At 39.1% G+C, this 20,188-nt stretch overlaps 1 long non-coding RNA gene across 3 annotated transcripts in view; it reads right to left on the reverse strand.

Annotated features, from left to right (window-relative positions):
* The window catches only part of LOC106577107 (uncharacterized), a 65,243-nt gene that overhangs the window by 26,493 nt on the left and 18,562 nt on the right, over window positions 1-20,188 (reverse strand). For 2 of the 3 annotated variants that reach the window (XR_014381368.1, XR_006760350.2), the window contains exon 2: window positions 5,621-5,657. This is a non-coding gene — a long non-coding RNA (uncharacterized LOC106577107). Of the gene's footprint in view, window positions 1-5,620; window positions 5,658-19,203; window positions 19,358-20,188 lie in introns of all 3 variants that reach the window. The other variant, XR_006760351.2, reaches the window with a different exon arrangement.

The raw sequence follows: 20,188 nt of genomic DNA on the forward strand, positions 1-20,188 counted from the left end.
ACTAACCCTTCATATGCTTTTTGAAGAATATTAGACTGTACTACTAAGAATGATTTAATTAGACATGTTCCATTCGATTGTAGTGCAAATGCTCCTGTGGATGGTGTTAATAAGTGGACTGCAATCCATGCAAACAGCATTGTCATACTGGTAGCCATTTAAAGTTCCAGTTAGGCTTGGCCATACACCATTCATACCGTATACCAGGGTATTTCGAAATACTGATGGTATGATATCCAATATCTGCTTATAACTAACTAAATGCTTATAACTAACTAAATTAAGTGTAACTATAATAAATTATATCCAGTTCAGGGCTCTAGCTTTGCATTTGGTTTCCTAACTTGCTAGCTAAGTGGCTAGATGTCAAGATCAAGTTTATTGGTTACAACAGAGACATTCAATCCCCTCCTGGATCAAGATCCCTGTTGCCTGAATTGTTTTGTGCGTCAAATTCTGTTGTTGTTGAAATAGCGCCCCTTGTGTGCACTTCTAGTAGTACCGTTTACCACTGTGTGGTACAGAAACGGTATGAAGGTATGAAAATCTGGATACCGCCCAACCCTAGTTCCAGTGGTTACAAACTACTGACTGTCTTTTTCAGCTGAGGATTACAGTACCCTGCTTATTTTTCTTATCCAATGAGAGAGAGAATTACACCACCCTTGAATCTAACTATCACAACCCCAGTCCTGACAACCCAACCCAGCTCACAGTCACATCCCTGTCACATGACTAGACCATCTTCAGATGTAGGATCTTAATTTTAGCCAGTTTGCTACAGCAGGAAAATAATCCTTCAGCAAGAGGAAATTATGTGAATTATAATGAATAGACGTTTTTGTAGGGGTTGATAAATTTTTCGTAAGGGAAAATCAAGTCTGAGATGTCAAAGTTGAAATTACAAACTTCAGATGCCCTTTTAAACCTCAAATATGCTACAAAAAAAAATCTGCATTTCAGGAAAGATGTCCTGCACCAGGGTGATCAAATTAAGATCCTACATCTGTAACAGTTTATCCAAACAAGGGAACCAACACCAGAGTTCTGATCAGGTTGAACTCCCCAGACACCCATATGAGACTATGTGCTCCTAACACTCAGCATGGTTCAAATCTGCTTTTTAATCCGAGTTTGGTCCCAAGTTCAATGATAAAGCCTCTGTGTGATATACCTCACTGGCAAAGCACTTGTTGTCAAGCAGAAGTAATCAGTGGACAGCATCTGTTTTAACACCCAGAGTTCTAATGGTGGATTTATGATGAGTCATCAGTTGTGGGGAAGAGGCCACAGCTGCATTCGCTGCTATGTAGTTGTCCTAGGCAAGCAGGAACCAAACAGTTTTGAACAGACTCATATTATCACATTGGGTATAAAGTGTTTATTGCAGGGATATAAGCTGGGTTCGAAGAAGGATCATCATTTTATTGGTACGGTGCTGAGAATAAAGTAGTTGTCCAACAGTCCTGTTAGTATCTCCCTTTTCTTTCACTTCCTGCCAGTTACACCTTCAATTCTAATTTTGTCTCACACACAAAAAAAGTTATGCTCCTTTAAGAGAAACCTTTTTGAAATGTGGTAGAAAGGGGACGTTTTTGTGAGAAATGTCAGGGTAATTGACTGGTGTAAGTGTTAGGGGCCGTGTCAGTGTTAGAGGGGGGGGGGGGGGGGGGGGGTTGGAGGGGCACAGGGGTGAAGGGAAGGTGTTGAAGTAACACTGAATTATGTACAAGAGGCCAATAGTGGGTAATAGTGAGTCTAAACAAGCCAGAGATTGAATGTAGCCTAAATTCTGTAACAGAATAGTTGCAGGTTTCTACACAGTAGGATGCCTGTTGATTGGGGTGGGGGACTGTGTCATTAGGTTATGATAATGGAAGGCAGGTAGCCTAGAGGTTAAGAGAGTTTGGCCAGTAACCAAAAGGTCGCTGGTTCAAATCCCTGACTAGGTTAAAAATCTATCAATGTGCCCTTGAGCAAGGCTCTTATTCAAAATTTACTGTGGATAAGAGCTTCTGCTAAATGACTCAAATGTAAAATAAGGGGTTGAATGAAGAATCAGTGTGCTGACTTTAAGTAGCAAGCTATACAGTACAGACGTTTCACTAAGACACTGCATTATAGCTGAACAGCAGCTGGCTCAGATTGCAACAAGGATGTGTTTATATTGCACTGGACAGAGCAGTAAACCGGGTGGGGGGAGTGAGCTACTGACTGCTCAACATGTCTGGGCGTATCCTTGTCTGTACATTGTAGAGCCAGAACCCTGAGGCCCTACTGAGCACCCTCACGAGAGCCAGACAGAAACTGTTCAGACGCTCACTCTATCTGCCTGTAACTGTAGCCAGTTCGGACATGAAGGAACAAAAGGCAGACAGCCATCTTGGAGTGATGACCTCACCACAGAACATTAAATGAGTGGCGGTGTGGTTGGATTGTGTTTGGGCGGGGGGTCCTATTATGGGGATGTAGTCAGTCTTTCAGTCAGGAATATAGTGACGAATTAAACAGATACAAACATGCACACACAGCTATATGCTGTAACAGGCACACGCAGTACATACATGCTCACATAAATAGGTACTAAATGAGTTAGTGCCATCTTAGTGCTATTACTCCCAATTGCAACTGTGTACCTTAACAGTAGTGGCCCTGAGTGAGCCTAACAACAGGAGAGGAGCTAGTAGCACAGCTTGTGTCTCTGGTTACCATGAGTCACTCCAGCCTTTGTGTGGCGGCTTTCAGTGGCGTGTAAACAGATATTCATCCGATGTGCATCACGTGTGCCCTGGCTCCTGCAGGTCTGTGTTGCTCTAGACACATTCTCCACTCTGTTGACCTTGACAGGCTGCTGTCGACAAGCATTGGACATAATAACACCTCTCTTTTATTACATGTAATATAGTTTATTGATTTATTTAAAAAAAAAGGTCAATTAATATAGCTAAGAAAGCAGTTAACTGATAAGAGCTGTTGATTTGGTGGGTGTTCATTGCAAGGAGAGGGAGCAATGGGAATATAAACCAAGCTGGACCGAAATCTCAGAGACATACAGTACATAACTATGGAAGTAACACAACTTCCTGTATTTTCGCTGAGTCACCAGAGTTGTTAAAGGGAACACAGACAGATGTAACAAGGTCATGTAAAAAGACAACAGTGTTATGTCAGAGATACATTGTCTTGACAAATAGCATTTTCTTCATGACCATAATATATAATGAGTTACAAAATACAGTAATACATTCTATTGAATTCCCTATTATAACATAACACTATATAGCATCTAATACCAGATCCACTAAACATGAGAAACATTGGTTTAAAAAGCTTTATAGGAGCATCCCAATTGAATCAAAATGAACAAGACCTGAATAAGACAACCGCACAGCGCTTTATTGGGCTTGTTCCTCACTCTCTGTGACGTTATGTGTGGAGCCAGGTGCATCCTGGGTATGTTCTGTCTAAAACCTCACACAGATTGACTAATATTCTGAAGCCTGACCCATGCCACCCCAAATCCTACGTAATAATGTTGTATTGCCTTACCCAATAAACCAGTATTGATTGAATTCAGGACTTTGGCCATAAACAATGAAACATGTTATGACACAAATGAGCCATAAAACAGTCCTAATCAGAATTAACTTGGGCTATAAAACCTCAGTAATACCTGATGATAGCTGTAAGTGTTTTGTATATGGCTGTCTTCAGCATCATATCACAGACAAACTGTAGAGGAGTCTGGCATTACCAGGCGCCCCATAACACTCACTCTGCACTGCTGTATCCCATTTATAGCCTGGGATACATAGACAACTACTCATTCTACTACAGCAGTGTATGTTCCAACCTCCCCCCCTGGGGAACCCCTGTCCATGACCCCAACTACTGTTGTCTGAACCTGTCACAATCACGTTCAGCACCCTTTTTAAATCACCCTGAATCAGACTAACCCTGTTCATAAGCATGCCCCCAGATACCCCCCTTACCTTCATGACCTTAAACACACCCCATTGTGCAGCTCGTGACACAAAATTACAGTGTCTTCATTGGAAGCTAGTGTTTATTTTGGGTGATTTGAGTGGAAATGGACTCACTAATCATTCTGCATTTGAGAACTGAGCTCAAAGTCAAGAGCGTTTCCGTGTCAACTACAGAAGACTTTAGCATTGAGACACTATTTATGAGAAACATTTATTTGGCCTTTTGGCACATCAGGGTGAAGTTATGGTTCTTCAATTATTTCAAACATTTATAATTATCCATATAAAACCAAAAACTTAAGTCAGAAAACATCCTCAGTATAAAATCATTTATTGTTGTTATGTTAGAACAGTTAGAACAGAACCATTTTGAGACATCAAGGAGTCAACTTCAACAAATCGACCTCAACAACCCAGGAATCAAAACTGCAACTAGGAAAAACCAGCAACATGAACCCAGCTTACCGTGAACTCCTGCGTCCAGCTATTTCCCTCCGTCTCTTGACTAGTCATTAAAAGGTAGTCTCCTAGTATTTGAGCCTCAGGCCTTTTTAAAGCCAATAGTCTGCAGAAACAGCTTTAGAGCCATCTAACAGATCCATGTCATCACTTGGGAGCTATGAGGTGCTTTATCCCAAAAAGTCCATCCTGCTTTAACAGTAGAGTAATGGGTTGCCTGGTGTTCTAGAGGGAGGAAATGGAAACGGAATATGGCTATTGACAGGGCCCCCAGAGTGAGAGGACGAGGTGAGGAGAGCCACATAGCAGGCTCACACAGGAAATCCCAAACCACACTAACAAAGACATGCAGTACATCATATTACAGTCAAATCAAATCAATTTTTATTTGTCACATACTTTGTAAGCAACATGTGTAGACTATCAGGGAAACACTTACAGGCCCTTCCCAAAAATGCAGAGGGGAAAAAACGAGGAATAATAGAAAAATTATAACACCAGGAATGAGTAATGATAACTCGGCTATATACGCAGGGTACCAGTACTGAGTCGATATGCAGGGGTACGAGGTAATTGAGGTATATATGTACTTATAGGTCGGGATAAAGTGACTAGACAACAGGATAGATAATTACCAGTAGCAGCAGCGTATGTGATGAGACAAAGGAGCCAGTGCAAAAAGGGTCAATACAGATAGTTAAATAGTTAACCGATAACTACCTGGACTAACTATTTAGCAGTCTTATGGCTTGGGGGTAGAAGCTGTTCAGGGTTCTGTTGGTTCCAGACTTGGTGCATCAGTACACCAGAGAGAACAGTCTATGACAGTAAGGCAGGGAATGTGTTTAAAAAAAGTTATATTTGATTTCAATGCTTTGGGGGTCCTCTGAGTGGATCCTTTCAATCAAATATTTCTCTAAACCAAAATGCCTTTGTCAATTAATGATATAACATCCTTATAGATAGAGATTCATTTGCAGCTTCAAAACATGAAAAGTCAAATGTACATATAAGTAGTATAGTTCAAACTAAATCATTGGGTTACCACCTGCCAAGGTACACTATGAGAAAGATGGTGTGATCTAACTAGTGTGATCTGGTGTTATCTAACTAGTGTGATCTAACTGTGAAGTCTGTCTAAGCGTCCTCACATTTCAAACAGTAGTTCATCTCACCTCGGCCTCATGACACATCCGTCTCATCCAACGAAATCTAAAGTGGAACAGAGAAAGAGGGCTAATAAATAGATAGACACATTGTATCCAGGGGCAGAAAATGACAGTAAACAGACAAACAAACCTTTGCTATCATTATCTTATACAAAAGCTTTATGATGTTTATGATGCTCTAGTACAAAAAAAAATATGCATGAAATGAAATAAAATGTATGAAATGTATGCATTCACTACTGTAAGTCGCTCTGGATAAGAGCGTCTGCTAAATGACTAAAATGTAAATGTAAATGTAAATGTTCGTTTCATGCAAGAATGTGATTTGTTATCATTGATGTGTAACATGTTTTGATCTCGCTTCAATCGAGGCGTTACTTCAACACACCACTCTTGCCAAAACATATCATTACAATTTCCCATTCTCTACTTAAATTGCCATTACCAAACAATAATATTTAGATAAATAAATCATGCCTTACATTTAGCAGGAAATAATGTATATAATTTCCCTAGATTCTATCAAATATTATATGCATCACACCATAGTAAACTAAAATGCAAGTTTAAGTGGTGTGTATTGTTATGATCCTCTGTTCGTAATCTCTGTTTCTAACCTCTGTTTCTCATCTCTGCTTCTAACCTCTGTTTCTCATCTCTGTTTTTGGATGGATTTTCCTTGCTCATAAACCACAGGGTGTTATTTCTTACCCCCAAGCAACCTAGTCTCACTCACCAAGCTCTTATTAGCTATTGACAGAAAGTTGTCTGAAAACCCACATCCTCAGTCAAGTCTTTTTTTGTGATCCAAAGAAATAAGCAACAAGACTGAACAAGACAAACATTTCACGCCCACCCCCGTTCCCACAGGACTTCCCTAACCCATAGTTAGATTAGTGGTTCACAATAACATTCTTACACAATAAGTCCTCAGTCAAGTATTGTAAACATGTGCAAACAGAGAATTGAGTAAAAAACGCAGATTAAACGCAAAGCTCAACCTTTCTTAAAGTATCAACATTTGCCTGAATCTTAATAAAAAAATGTCTTATTCATCTTTTCAAAATATTGAATTGTATTGCTGATCTGGATAATAACTCATTTCCATGACAATTAGGTATGTGTTTTGATGTAATGTCAGCTTTCTTCTCACTGTATGGGAAAATGTTTAACATCCCAAAATTCAACCTATGATTTGAAGTAAAAAAACATGGATTCCCATCCCAAAGAGAATCTCCTGTTGGTTTAAAATGTACTTTGACTTTGTTTGACACACTGGTCAGAGGAGGAGCTGTGATTGGGTGCTCTTGTTGTACCTGGACTGTGAGGGTCGACCGTGACTAATCAGAGGTTGTTTGCAGGAAGGCCCTGTATATGAGGATGAAACTTGAGAAGACTATTCACTGTGCCACAAAACACACTACTCAAAGTAGTAAAATATATTTACACATCCAGACATTTTTGGTTCGTTTCAAAGTCATAGATTAGACAGAATAGTTCTAATTTAGTAGAGTGAGGACTAGTCAGTGAGTGGGAGAGTATTTAAATCATGTTCATGAAACCATATTTTCAGTGGTCTGCTCTGGATTGAAGTACAATTTAGTCAAGGAATAGGCTTATCTACAGTATGTCCGTGAAACCTTCCCTTCAAGACAGAGGAAAATACATACAAAGTGTTGCTGTCCTGTGTTCATTGCAAAGCCTCCAGAAAGATGCTGCAGGACACAACAAAAATGTCAAGTCCAACATAGACCGACTTAAAATGGCCGCCCCAAAGTTAAAATTGCAGCATTACTTAGTTTCTGTCATAGAGAGCAGAGAGCAGTCCCATTCACTGCCATGTCACCCCAGCCGACGACAACAGGCTCTCTAATGCAAGACACATTTCTCAGGTCACCTGAACACATCGCAGGTGGACATTATGATTAAAGAGGCCTTAAAATGTCTCAGAAAATGTAATTTTTTAAATTAAATTAAAAAACGTAAATTTACAAAACGCCATGTCTCCACGCACTGCAACAATTAGAACAAAGACGATTCGAGTTTTGAAGGTGTTTTCAGTTAGCTGTTTATCATCCTGCCATGGAAAGAGGGCTTTGTATACAAGGGACATTTTTCACAAGGGCAGTCATTCTTTATGACCACATTCCTAAGGGCAGAGAAAGTGCTGTGAATTATTTATTATGCAGTCTATACCAAAAAGACTAAATAGTGTCTTGGGAGCTTTGTCTTTCTGCTTGATACAGTGCATCTCATCATTTAGCAGGTTACAGGCCTACTGTTAACACTGCTGTATTAACTGGTTCAAGATCAGGGGCGACGACAGGATTTTCTGCACTGAATTAAGTCATTAGAACGTCTGGCTTTCATAGAAAAAGGACATGACAATCTACTTGAGTAAAACATACATTTTTTAATTACATGAAAATCAATAACGGATTACAAAAAGTAATCCCCCCTGGACCTACACAAAGAGGACCCACGCCGAGAGGATCTACATCCAGACCACAACACCACCAGCCACATACACACCCCCACTGCAACCAATCAACACCCCCCCCCCCAAGTCAACCATGCCCACACCCCATTTAGGCCCCCTCAGATCAGACCTACAGTACATAGTCAATGGTAGGCTTTGAGGGGACTCCTATGGTAGGTACACCTATAGCTCATCTCTTGGCAGTAGTACTGCAGACTACTTTATCACTGACCTCAACCCAGAGTCTCTCAGAGCGTTCACAGTCAGCCCACTGACACCCCTATCAGACCACAGCAAAATCACAGTCTACTTGAACAGAGGAATACTCAATCATGAGGCATCAAAGCTAAAGGAACTGAGTAAGATTAAGAAATGCTATAGATGGAAGGAATGTAGAGTGGAAACCTACCAAAAAACAGTTAGGCAACAACAAATTCAATCCCTTTTAGACAACTTCTGGACAAAACGTTCCACTGTAATAGTGAAGGTGTAAACTTGGCAGTAGAAAATCTTAACAGTATATTTGACCTCTCAGCTTCCCTCTCAAATCTAAAAATCTCAAATAGAAAACCGAAGAAAATGAACAACAATGACAAATGGTTTGATGAAGAATGCAAAAATCTAAGAAATAAATTGAGAAACCTGTCCAACCAAAAACATAGAGACCCAGAAAACCTGAGTCTATGCCTTCACTATGGTGAATCACTAAAACAATACAGAAATACACTATGGATAAAGAAGGAACAGCACATCAGAAATCAGCTCAATGTAATTGAAGAATCCATAGACTCTAACCACTTCTGGGAAAATTGGAAAACACTAAACAAACAACAACACGAAGAATTATCCATCCAAAATGGAGATGAATGGGTAAACCACCTCTCCAATCTTTTTGACTATATAACAAAGAACAAAAACCTATACATGATCAAATACAAATCTTAGAATCAACTATTAGAGACTACCAGAACCCACTGGATTCTCCAATTACCTTGAATGAACTACAGGACAACATAAAAACCCTCCAACCCAAAAAGGCCTGTGGTGTTGATGGTATCCTCAATGAAATGATCAAATATACAGACAACAAATTCCAATTGTCTATACTAAAACTCTTTAACATCATCCTTAGCTCTGGCATCTTCCCCAAAATTTGGAACCAAGGACTGATCACCCCAAACTACAAAAGTGGAGACAAATTTGACCCCAATAACTACTGTGGGATATGCGTCAACAGCAACCTTGGGAAAATCCTCTGCATTATCATTAACAGCAGACTCGTACATTTCCTCAGTGAAAATAATGTACTAAGGAAATGTCAAATTGGCTTTTTACCAAATTATTGTACGACAGACCACGTATTCACCCTGCACACCCTAATTGACAAACAAACAAAACAAAACAAAAGCAAAGTCTTCTCATGCTTTTTTTATTTCAAAAAGCCTACGACTCAATTTGGCAAATTGATGGAAAGTGGTATTGGGAGAAAAACATACGACATTGTAAAACCCATGTACACAAACAACAAATGTGCGGTTAAAACAAGGAAAAAAACACACATTTCTTCACACAGGGCCGTGGGGTGAGACCGGGATGCAGCTTAAGCCCCACCCTCTTCAACATATATATCAACAAATTGGCGAGGGCACTAGAAAAGTCTGCACCTCACCCTACTAGAATCTGAAGTCAAATGTCTACTGTTTGCTGATGATCTCCAACCAAGGAGGGCCTACAGCAGCACCTAGATCTTCTGCACAGATTCTGCCAGAGCTGGGCCCTGACAGTAAATCTCAGTAAGACCAAAATAATGGTGTTCCAAAAACGTTCCAGTCGCCAAGACCACAAATACAAATTTCATTTAGACACCGTTGCCCTAGAGCACACAAAGCTTCCACAAAGCTGTGAACGATCTGAGAGACAAGGCAAGAAGGGCATTCTATGTCATCAAAAGGAACATAAAATTCGACATACCAATTAGGATCTGGCTGAAAATACTTGAATTAGTTATAGAACTTATGGTTTGGTTTATGGTTGTGAGGTCTGGGGTCCTCTCACCAACCAAGAATTCACAAAATGGGTCAAACACCAAATTGAGACTCTGCATGCAGAATTCTGCAAAAATACCATCCGTGTACAATGAAAAACACCAAATAATCCATGCAGAGCAGAATTAGGCCGATACCCGTTAATTATCAAAATCCAGAAAAGAGACGTTAAATTCTACAACCACTGAAAAGGAAGCGATTCCCAAACCTTCCATAACAAAGCCATCACCTACAGAGAGATGAACCTGGAGAAGACTCCCCTAAACAAGCTGGTCCTGGGGCTCTGTTCACAAACACAAACACACCCCACAGAGCCCCAGGACAGCAACACAATTAGACCCAATCAAATCATGAGAAAACAAAAAGATAATTACTTGATACATTGGAAAGAATTAACAAAAGAACTGAGCAAACTAGAATGCTATTTGGCCCTAAACAGAGAGTTGCAGATTACCTGACCACTGTGACTGACCCAAACTTAAGTAAAGCTTTGACTATGTACAGACTTAGTGAGCATAGCCTTGCTATTGACAAAGGCCGCCGTAGGCAGACCTGGCTCTCAAGAGAACACAGGCTATGTGCACACTGCCCACAAAATTAAGTGGAAACTGAACTGCACTTCCTAACCTCCTGCCCAATGTATGACCATATTAGAGACACATATTTACTCAGCTTACACAGATCTACAAAGAATTTGAAAACAAACCCGATTTTGATAAACTCCCACATCTACTGGGTGAAATACCACAGTGTGCCATCACAGCAGCAAGATTTGTGACCTGTTGTCACAAGAAAAGGGCAACCAGTCAAGAACAAACACCATTGTAAATACAACCCATATTTATGTTTATTTATTTTCCCTTTTGTACTTTAACCATTTGTACATCATTACAACACTGTATATATACATAATATCACATCTGTAATGTCTTTATTCTTTTGGAACTTCTGTGAGTGTAATGTTTACTGTTCATTTTTATTGTTTATTTCACTTTTGTATATTATCTACTTCACTTGCTTTGGCAATGTTTACATATGTTTCCCATGCCAATAAAGCCCCTTGAATTGAATTGAATTGAGAGAAAGAGAGAGAGAGAGAGAGAGAGAGAGAGAGAGAGAGAGAGAGATTTTTCGATGTGATTCACTCATCTTTCGAGTCTATATCACTGATCAAATGACGAGAAAACCGCCCACAACAATAAAAGCAAACCACACTCTGATCAGATGACTTCTACACACCTCAACTCCCTCTCTTCATCACAATGGATAAACAGACAGTGTTTTCATCTAAAGCACCATCACAACAACAAAGTGTGCATGAGTTAAATTGTTCTGAGAATTACCAGCTAAGCTACTAGAAAAGATGCACCACAAAGAAAGATCTGCATGCACTCCCACACGCTTCTCATAATATACCCTGAAAAACAAGCACTCTAACAGTGTTTTACTGCCTGAAATGGACATATGACATTTCCCCCTTTGACGTTTTTCACAGACCCCTTTCTGCCCAATGACAATTTTATGGCGTTGAATGCACAGGATAGTGACTAAGAACTGTTGTGACCCTGTTTCCAGAACAGAACTACAGACAGAAGAAATACTCCATAACAAGGTCACTGTCCCATCTTTGTAGCGTATGTGTTCTCTCAGTCTTGCATCACAGACAGATGTGGTGAATGAGACAAGGCATAGGAGCACAGCATTGACATCAGCACCCAGGCTTAGAGATCATGGCAGCCTGCGCTTTGTCCACTCTGTCATGGATAAACAGCTATTGATCATCCACGGCTACTTAATGGATGTGACCCACTTTAGTGAATTAATCTCAAATAAAAAGAGGGGAAGAACCCAGGCGTGGATCCATCCATTATGTGGTTGGGACGGTTTGTGGGGTGATTAGTAAACATCTCCTGTACAGTACATTGTCTGAACGTCTCCTACGTGTGGCTGGCCAACTGAGAATGGCTTTGCGGGGGCAAGCAGGAGGTTGACTAAACTAGCAGGCATTTATCACACGCTGGGAAGGACAAGAGATGTGTGATCTGAACGTTTCTCTTTGAGGTTTCAGGTCTTCGTTCATCATCAACAGGTATAGTTAATTCATACGCATGAGAGAGTGACCGTTCCGCCACTTCTCTCCTCTTCTCCTCCTTTCTTTCTCCCACACATGTTGTAAACAGACACTAAAAGGAGAGGACGGAAACTACAATTAGCCCCATGTCTGTGTTTACCGATCACAAAGTGCTATTGGAGTTATTCAGAGACAAAGGCAGTTGGCTGATAGTCAATACCTTTGTGGAGCTGAATTTAAGGTGTGAATTACATGGCTAAGGCAGTCTGGGAGTATTTCGTTAAATGTTATTTAACCTTTATTTAACTAGGCAGTAACCTTATTCTTATTTACAATGACGGCCTACCAAAAGGGAAAAGGCCTCCTGCGGGGACGGGGGCTGGGATTAAAAATAAAAATCTAGGACAAAACACACATCGCGACAAGAGAGACAACACTACATAAAGAGAGACCTAAGACAACAACATAGCAAGGCAGCAACACATGACAACACAGCATGGTAGCAACACCACATGACAACAACATGGTAGCAAGACAACATGGCAGCAGCACAACATGGTAGCAGCACAAAACATGGTACAAACATTATTGGGCACAGATAACAGCACAAAGGCAAGAAGGTGTGTGTGTCAGAGTTGGGTGTGTGTCAGAGAGAAACCATTGCACGGGTAAGAATAAAATACATGCCAGAATGAGGATAAAGTAGTGACAGAGATCTTTTTACAAAACAATTCAGGTAGACAGTCATCTAAATCTAGGTATATGTGAATACACACAGACTATGAGAACACACACATTTAATTCTGTTTCAACTGACAAAGAACAAAATATATGCTGAAGGTCCCTGGGTAGTGGTCAGATTCTATTAATTAACAGGGTCACAATGTATCATTTTTAGATTGATAGTATACTCCAAGAGTGAACAACGAGGAAAAACAACAAATGAAACCAAGAAAATGTTTGAATAAGCTATATGCCTAAGCCATTTAAAAATAGCACATGCAATGGTAAACAAAACAGCTTCAAACAGGAAGTGAGAGGCTAATATCTGCATGCTGGTTCAGAACAGCTATAGAACAAGTCCAAATCTTGTAATGTTTCTACTTTCAACTTTCCTTTTCTTTTTAACAAAGCATATAACAAATCCTAAAATATACACACACACATTGATTAGCCATGCCCTGTGTCTGTTGAGATACATAGGGCATATTACATCAGGCCCATGTTTTACAAGGATTTCCAATATGAGACTTAGATGTCATATCCCCATCAAAACTATAGACAACAGATACAAATGGCCAGTGTCCATTTGAAGAAAAACACATTCCCACACACAGGACAACATACAGGACAACATACAGGACAACATACAGGACAACATACAGGACAACACACAGGACAACATACAGGACCCAGGACACTACAGGACAACACACAGGACAACACACAGGACAACATACAGGACAACATCGGCCCACAGGACAACACACAGGACAACATACAGGACAACATACAGGACAACATACAGGACAACATACAGGATAACATACAGGACAGCACAGCATCAAGCTTAATCAAGAGGTTATATGTATGCAAATAGGAAAGATTTCTGTTTTGAATTGCAAAATGTTACAGTTGGGCTACCAAATGATAAGTGGATAAAGGACTTGAAGAGCAATACTCACACAGAAATAACCACACGCTGACTAGTAGAAACCTGAGGAGCTAAAGAGGCATGGACAGGTGAAACGAGTTACAGGTCTCTGAGCTTTGAAACAAACTCACTCACATTATACTGTACAGCAAAGTGACAGCCATCACAACAATACAGGATAAATACTGTATACACTTCATTAACGATAACAAGAAATAACACAAGTAATCTGTAATGGGCCCTCTTTATGGTCATGAAAGCAGGTAGTCCAGATTCTAAAACTAAGTACATCCAACTAATACAGAAAACATTCAACTATGTACAATTAAATTATACTATGGAGTCATCTAAATATTATTGGAAACCAACAAAGTACAAAATATTACACTTAACCACGCTGTACCAGTGCGAAACAGGAAATACGCTTCATAAACTTTGTCATACTTAAATACTGGCTAAAGCAAGCAAAAATGTATTAGAAATGTACAACTATCGTCTTAAACTCATTTGTAATTAACTAAGTCTACGTTTGCATGGTTGAGGTATACTTTAGATTACCATGCATTCTTTAGTAAAACAATAACTTCCATCAATAATACATGTCTCTGGGGACAAAGAAATAGAGCCTAAAAATATATTGCACTTGTTTTTTTGATAGGCATTTGTTGTTGCTGAAAAGGTTAAAGATTCTGGAAACTGAGTGGGAAACAGAGTGGGTTGTGAAAGAACATTTCATAAGGCAGATTTCCCCGAAGCATACAATATGTAATATTATCAACCCATCTATCATAGTTTCAGAATGACTTCTAGATTTATTTATATAAAAACAAGTCTATCACAAATAGGTTACAATATTAATGAGCTACTACAGTTTATTACACAATTACATGTCTTAACTGATGCAGATTTTGTTAACTTTTGACATACTAATAAACACTCAGAAAAGTTGAGGCCTAACAAGAACTTTGAGGCCTTTAGCAAAAATAACAAATACTTAAGTTTTTCATAGAATGCAATTTGTTGTGATTCATAAAAAATTATACATTTAAAAGACAAGCAATGATTTATGTCAACAATTTTCACTGTGTTTGTTAAGTGTGAACTTGTTTCCAAATCGAATAAACGACTCTTGCAGTAAACAGATCATTTGACCCATTTCTGTATTCAACAGAAAACATGACGGTGCTTGTAAAAAACTAAACATAGGGTTTACTGTGCATTTTTACTATCACAATTAGTCAGATGACACAGGACAGGTTTTGAGAGCATTTCTTTGATGCGTTCCGTGGTTAAACTGAGAGGATTTCTGAGCCGTGGGCAGACTTGCCGAGTCTTTTCCCCCCTTTCTATTTGTCACAGACACAGAACGATAGAGATATTAAGCTAGAGAAAAGACAGGACCGCTGAACTATACAACACTTGCAGTTTAAAAATGTGAATTTAGAGTTGTTTAAACAAACTTGATCAGAATTACTGTCCCATATGGAATTCCCTCAGTGTTCTGAAAACAGCATGACATTACCATGATCTGTAAAATGATCAAAAGGTAAATAGATTCAAGTTAAATGTAGGTCTCTTCAAACTGGTTCCAATCTAAAAGCGCTCTTAGAGAGAAGGTTGATATTGGGCACTGGAGATAAAGGTCAGTCAGTCCTACGTAATAACGAACCCCAACGATCAATACTGAAACTCACACGAATAAGAAAATGATCTGAGTAGATTTACCACAGAGAACGTTTCACAAGGTCAACTATAGCCTCCATGGTGACACATAACGTAAACAAAAGCCAGCTCCTTCCACCATCTGAAAGCAACATTAACCTCATCAGATTCTGACATTTACTTAAACAGGATATTTGACTGAATATATATATATATATATATATATATATATATATATATATATATATATATATATATAGTTGGACTGTAACTTGAAATGCATTTGCATACAGGTGAAAACTGGGACACCAGGCACAATTTCAACAGCTTGACATTGCCAGTTTGTTTAGTAAACAAAGCTATGGATTCAAGGACTGAAGTCCATGAGAAATGAACATATTATGCTATGTATTGCTTGTTTATAAAGACTCAAATGATAACACAAATTTAAACAGTGATACATACAACCTTAGATTATATTCTATGATGGGTTATGACACTTGTACTAAGCTCATAAAGGCATTTATATGTGCCTTTAAAATTGAGCATTTTCATTACACACAAATCAGACCATTCTGGCCATCAGTAAATTCATGTTATATTTTCTGAACACTGTAGAGTGAGAGACTCCATCACATGGACTGAGGTACAGTATGTTCCTCATGTGCAGCAGACATTTTGTCCCTGAGTGAAAGCCGTTTAGAGTCTGCAGGCCTCACACAGTCTAGCTAGGAGCAACCCAAATGTCATGTAGCACACACAACCACAGGTAGGAGTGTTGACACACACACACTCTCTAACTCCACACACACACACACACACACACACACACACACACACACACACACACACACACACACACACACACACACACACACACACACACACACACACACACACACATATTATAGACCCCCTCTTTGTAATTCCATTAAATCCCCCCAGTATAAGCAACAAAAGGTTGAATACTGTACGGTAGATAATTGAAAGTATCGTACATCATTTCTACAGTTGAATCTCTAATAGGGGATGTTTATTTATTTGTTATCATCTACTGTATTCTCTGGTTGTTAGTGGTAGACTAAACATCACAATTTACATGTTCTGACACACTGGATCACCTATTGGACTCAGAAAAATGTGATAAAGCAACTTTTCAGAAATGAATAAGGAAGATACTAGGTGGTAGTTCCAAGAATGTGCATTTTACTGTTACATTAACAAGATAACCAACTTCCAGGTAAACAAATTACGCCTGAAAACAAAACTGAGAAAGGCTTGTGGTTTTCTCAAAAAGCTCACCCTTATTATTCAGACTGAGATATTTTGTGGAGGATTTGGTACTTCTGGGTGACATTTCAACATCCTATGTGTTTGGTTGGTGCCATCTGTGCATTCAAAACAAGCCCACGCGCACCTCGACTCACTGCTCAGTGCTCAAATCTCCCCTCTTTTGTGTGAGCCGTACACATTCTCTCACACTAACACAAGATCATATATGGTTATAACTCAGTTATTGTTGCTTCATTCACATAGTCCTGTACTATTGTTAAATTGATAGTCATCAGATTCCATGTTGACAACAGTATTATGATGTGGTACATACCTGTATATACACACTGCAGACTGCCTAACTCTGAAACCTGTTAGAGCAGTGGAAGTCCAGCTTTAGGGTGTCATAAACCAATCATCTCTGAAAGGTCTGCGTGGATTATATCTGGACTGTCTAGACAGCTCTGAACTTGTCTATTTGTCCTTTAAACCTGAAGTGCATGAACTGTAATATGTATGTTTCTATTACACTGTGCTAGAGAATTATAATTACCATCAGCATGCAAATTCATAGGCCTGATTTTTTCACCATGTGACATTTAACGTTTGACTTGACTAACATGACCTTGAAAGGTCAGGGGTCACATTCATGCCTGTCCTCAATTCTCTCTTTAAATGCCATGGCAATAATGCATGCGCTCCAGTGAATACGCTCCAACTAAAATTAACTTCAGACACACCAATTAGAAAGGTCAAAACTGACATAAAAACTTTTTATCAACCTAAGTCGGTGTTTCCCAACTCCAGTCCATGAGTACCCTGCGACAGCAACTTTTCTGTTGTTGTTGCCCCGGACATATCTCAGCTGATTCAACCGATTGAAGGTTTGATGATTTGTTGAGAAGTTGAATCAGGTGTGCTTGACCAGGGCTACTGTTGGGACTAATTGAGGACTGGATTTGGGAAACATTGATTTAGGTAGATTTCTTTTGCAAATGTCAACATTGACCTTTCTAATTAGTGTGTCTCGTCAATTTTAGCTGGAGTGTATTCACTGCCCTAGGTGATGGTATGGTTTGGAACAAGTTATTGTATTGCAGTTATATTACTTTTGTCTGTGTGGATAAAACCCTGACTTTATCTCAGTATGTCTTTAATTAAAACAAATATGCAGTTCTGAAGAACATGAATGACCCACTATTAAGTCTCTTGCTTACTTGTATATTGACTGTTGTGTTGCCTCACGGCCATACCACTCTGCATACAGGTTTTGTTATGGTGAACATCAGGGGTCTGTCATGATAACATCTCACATTTATATGACACGGTCTTAAATACACTTGTTCAATTTCCTTTTTCAGATGTGAACAATTGCACAGTCAGACAGCTATCAAATAGTTACATTGTGGAAGTCCACTGAAGTTTCGCTCTGCCTCAGCTTGGTATATTGTGCAATACCGTTTCAGAAGTAGGGTTTCATAGACGCAATCTGCTTCAATCACCAAGTTATGTCACTCTCTTATTTTCACTTGATGTCACAATTTATCTGTCAGATACCCAAGGACAATATTACAGTGTGAGTCTTTAAAAAAAAAACAGACATTAAGGGTGATAACATTACTTTATGTTACACATATTTTACCTCAATTTTCTCGACTAAAAATATCTATTTTGTTCCTTTGCACAAAAAACCTACTGAAACTCTAGCTACGTCGTGTGCATCTTCATGTTTGACATAGTTATTATAGAAAGCTATATAGAAGTGATAATATGTTTAGATTATAACACCACATAGACAAATAGATGATGTGAGGTACAGTAGGACAATGGGATGGACACATCATAAATAGATGAATCATATTATGCTAGCTTATATTATTTCGACCTAAATATCCCAAGTGCTCAGTGCCTCTGAGGTCATGTTTTCACAATGTCTCCTTTGTCATGAAGACAGATTTCCATAAAGAGATTTCAATGAAGTAGTCTTTTAGCTATTCTAAAGCTCTGCTGTCTATTACTTAGATCCATCAGTCTCTCTACACTGCAGCTTGTTTTGACAAGCAATGCCCAAACAATCAGTACAGACAGGACACATGTCAATCAGTACAGACAGGACAAATGTCAATCAGTACAGACAGGACACATGTCAACCAGTACAGAAAGGACACATGTCAACCAGTACAGAAAGGACACATGTCAAAACACTGCCGTCAGGTACTGGATGATGGTCAGAGCTTGATACGAGCTCACACACACAAAAACAAACTTGCTGCCCAACAAAGAGAGGCACGATGCCTAATCAAGGATGCAACTATTCAATGCAAAAAGGTTCCCTTATAAAAATACTAAATCCTATAATTACTACAAATTACAAAATCCAGACTGAAATAATTTGTGTATATTTACCCATAGTATTTTCTTCTTGCAGGAGGGAACCATTTAGCTTGGTTGGAGATGGGGAGAGTGTGGCATAAAATCAAAAGGTATTGCTTGATTTATAAAGCAGTCCGTCCCATGATGCGGAAACAGCTCTTAAAAGTTATGACATTTTTTCCAGTGACTGAAAGTGAAAAAGACAAAGGATAAGCATCATGAATTGCCATAACCACAGACTGTGGAGGTGGTTGAGTCAGAAAGGGACAGTCACAACTTTCCAATAGGCTTCTAGCGACGTAGGCTACAACTCTCCAGAACACTAGCGACCAATATCAAACTATTTTACTGAAGGGAACAGGTGACACTTGTGTGACTTTTAACACATCTTCATCACCAATTATAATGGTAGAAATGACAACGGTAACTTTAGATGTGTTTCTTGTATCAGTGACTACAGATCTGTGAGAGAACATGTCATTGAGTTCTCCCAAATCAAGCCTGGTTAGCACAGCAACAACATTTTAACCCATGTTTGTCCTGTCTTGCTTTTTAAATGAACCCTTGTCTATTATACACATGGCCGAAAGCCGTGGTAAATCCGACCGTATACCACGGGTATGACACAACTTATTTGTTTACTTGTCTAATTTCATTGGTAATCAGTTTATAATAGCAATAAGGCATCTCAGGGGTTTGTGGTATAATATAATTAACCAATAAGGCCTGAGGAGGTGTAGTATATGGCCAATATACCACGGCTAAGGGCTGTATCCAGGCGCTCCACATTGCATCATGCGGAAGAACAGCCCTTAGCCGTGGTATATTGGCCATATACCACACCTCCTCGGGCCTTATTGCTTCATTAAAACCCTGGTATTTCAGTATGCTTTGAGGGAAATCATTTGTACTTCTAAATCAATATTTCATAATCATGATGATCATAAAAAAAATCTTTCTATTTGAAATTTGATTCATATTCACCAGTAAAATATGTATTCATGTTTCAAAAACAAAT

This window comes from Salmo salar, chromosome 18 (assembly GCF_965601325.2).
Source record: "Salmo salar chromosome 18, fSalSal1, whole genome shotgun sequence".
Classification (NCBI taxonomy): Eukaryota; Metazoa; Chordata; class Actinopteri; order Salmoniformes; family Salmonidae; genus Salmo; species Salmo salar.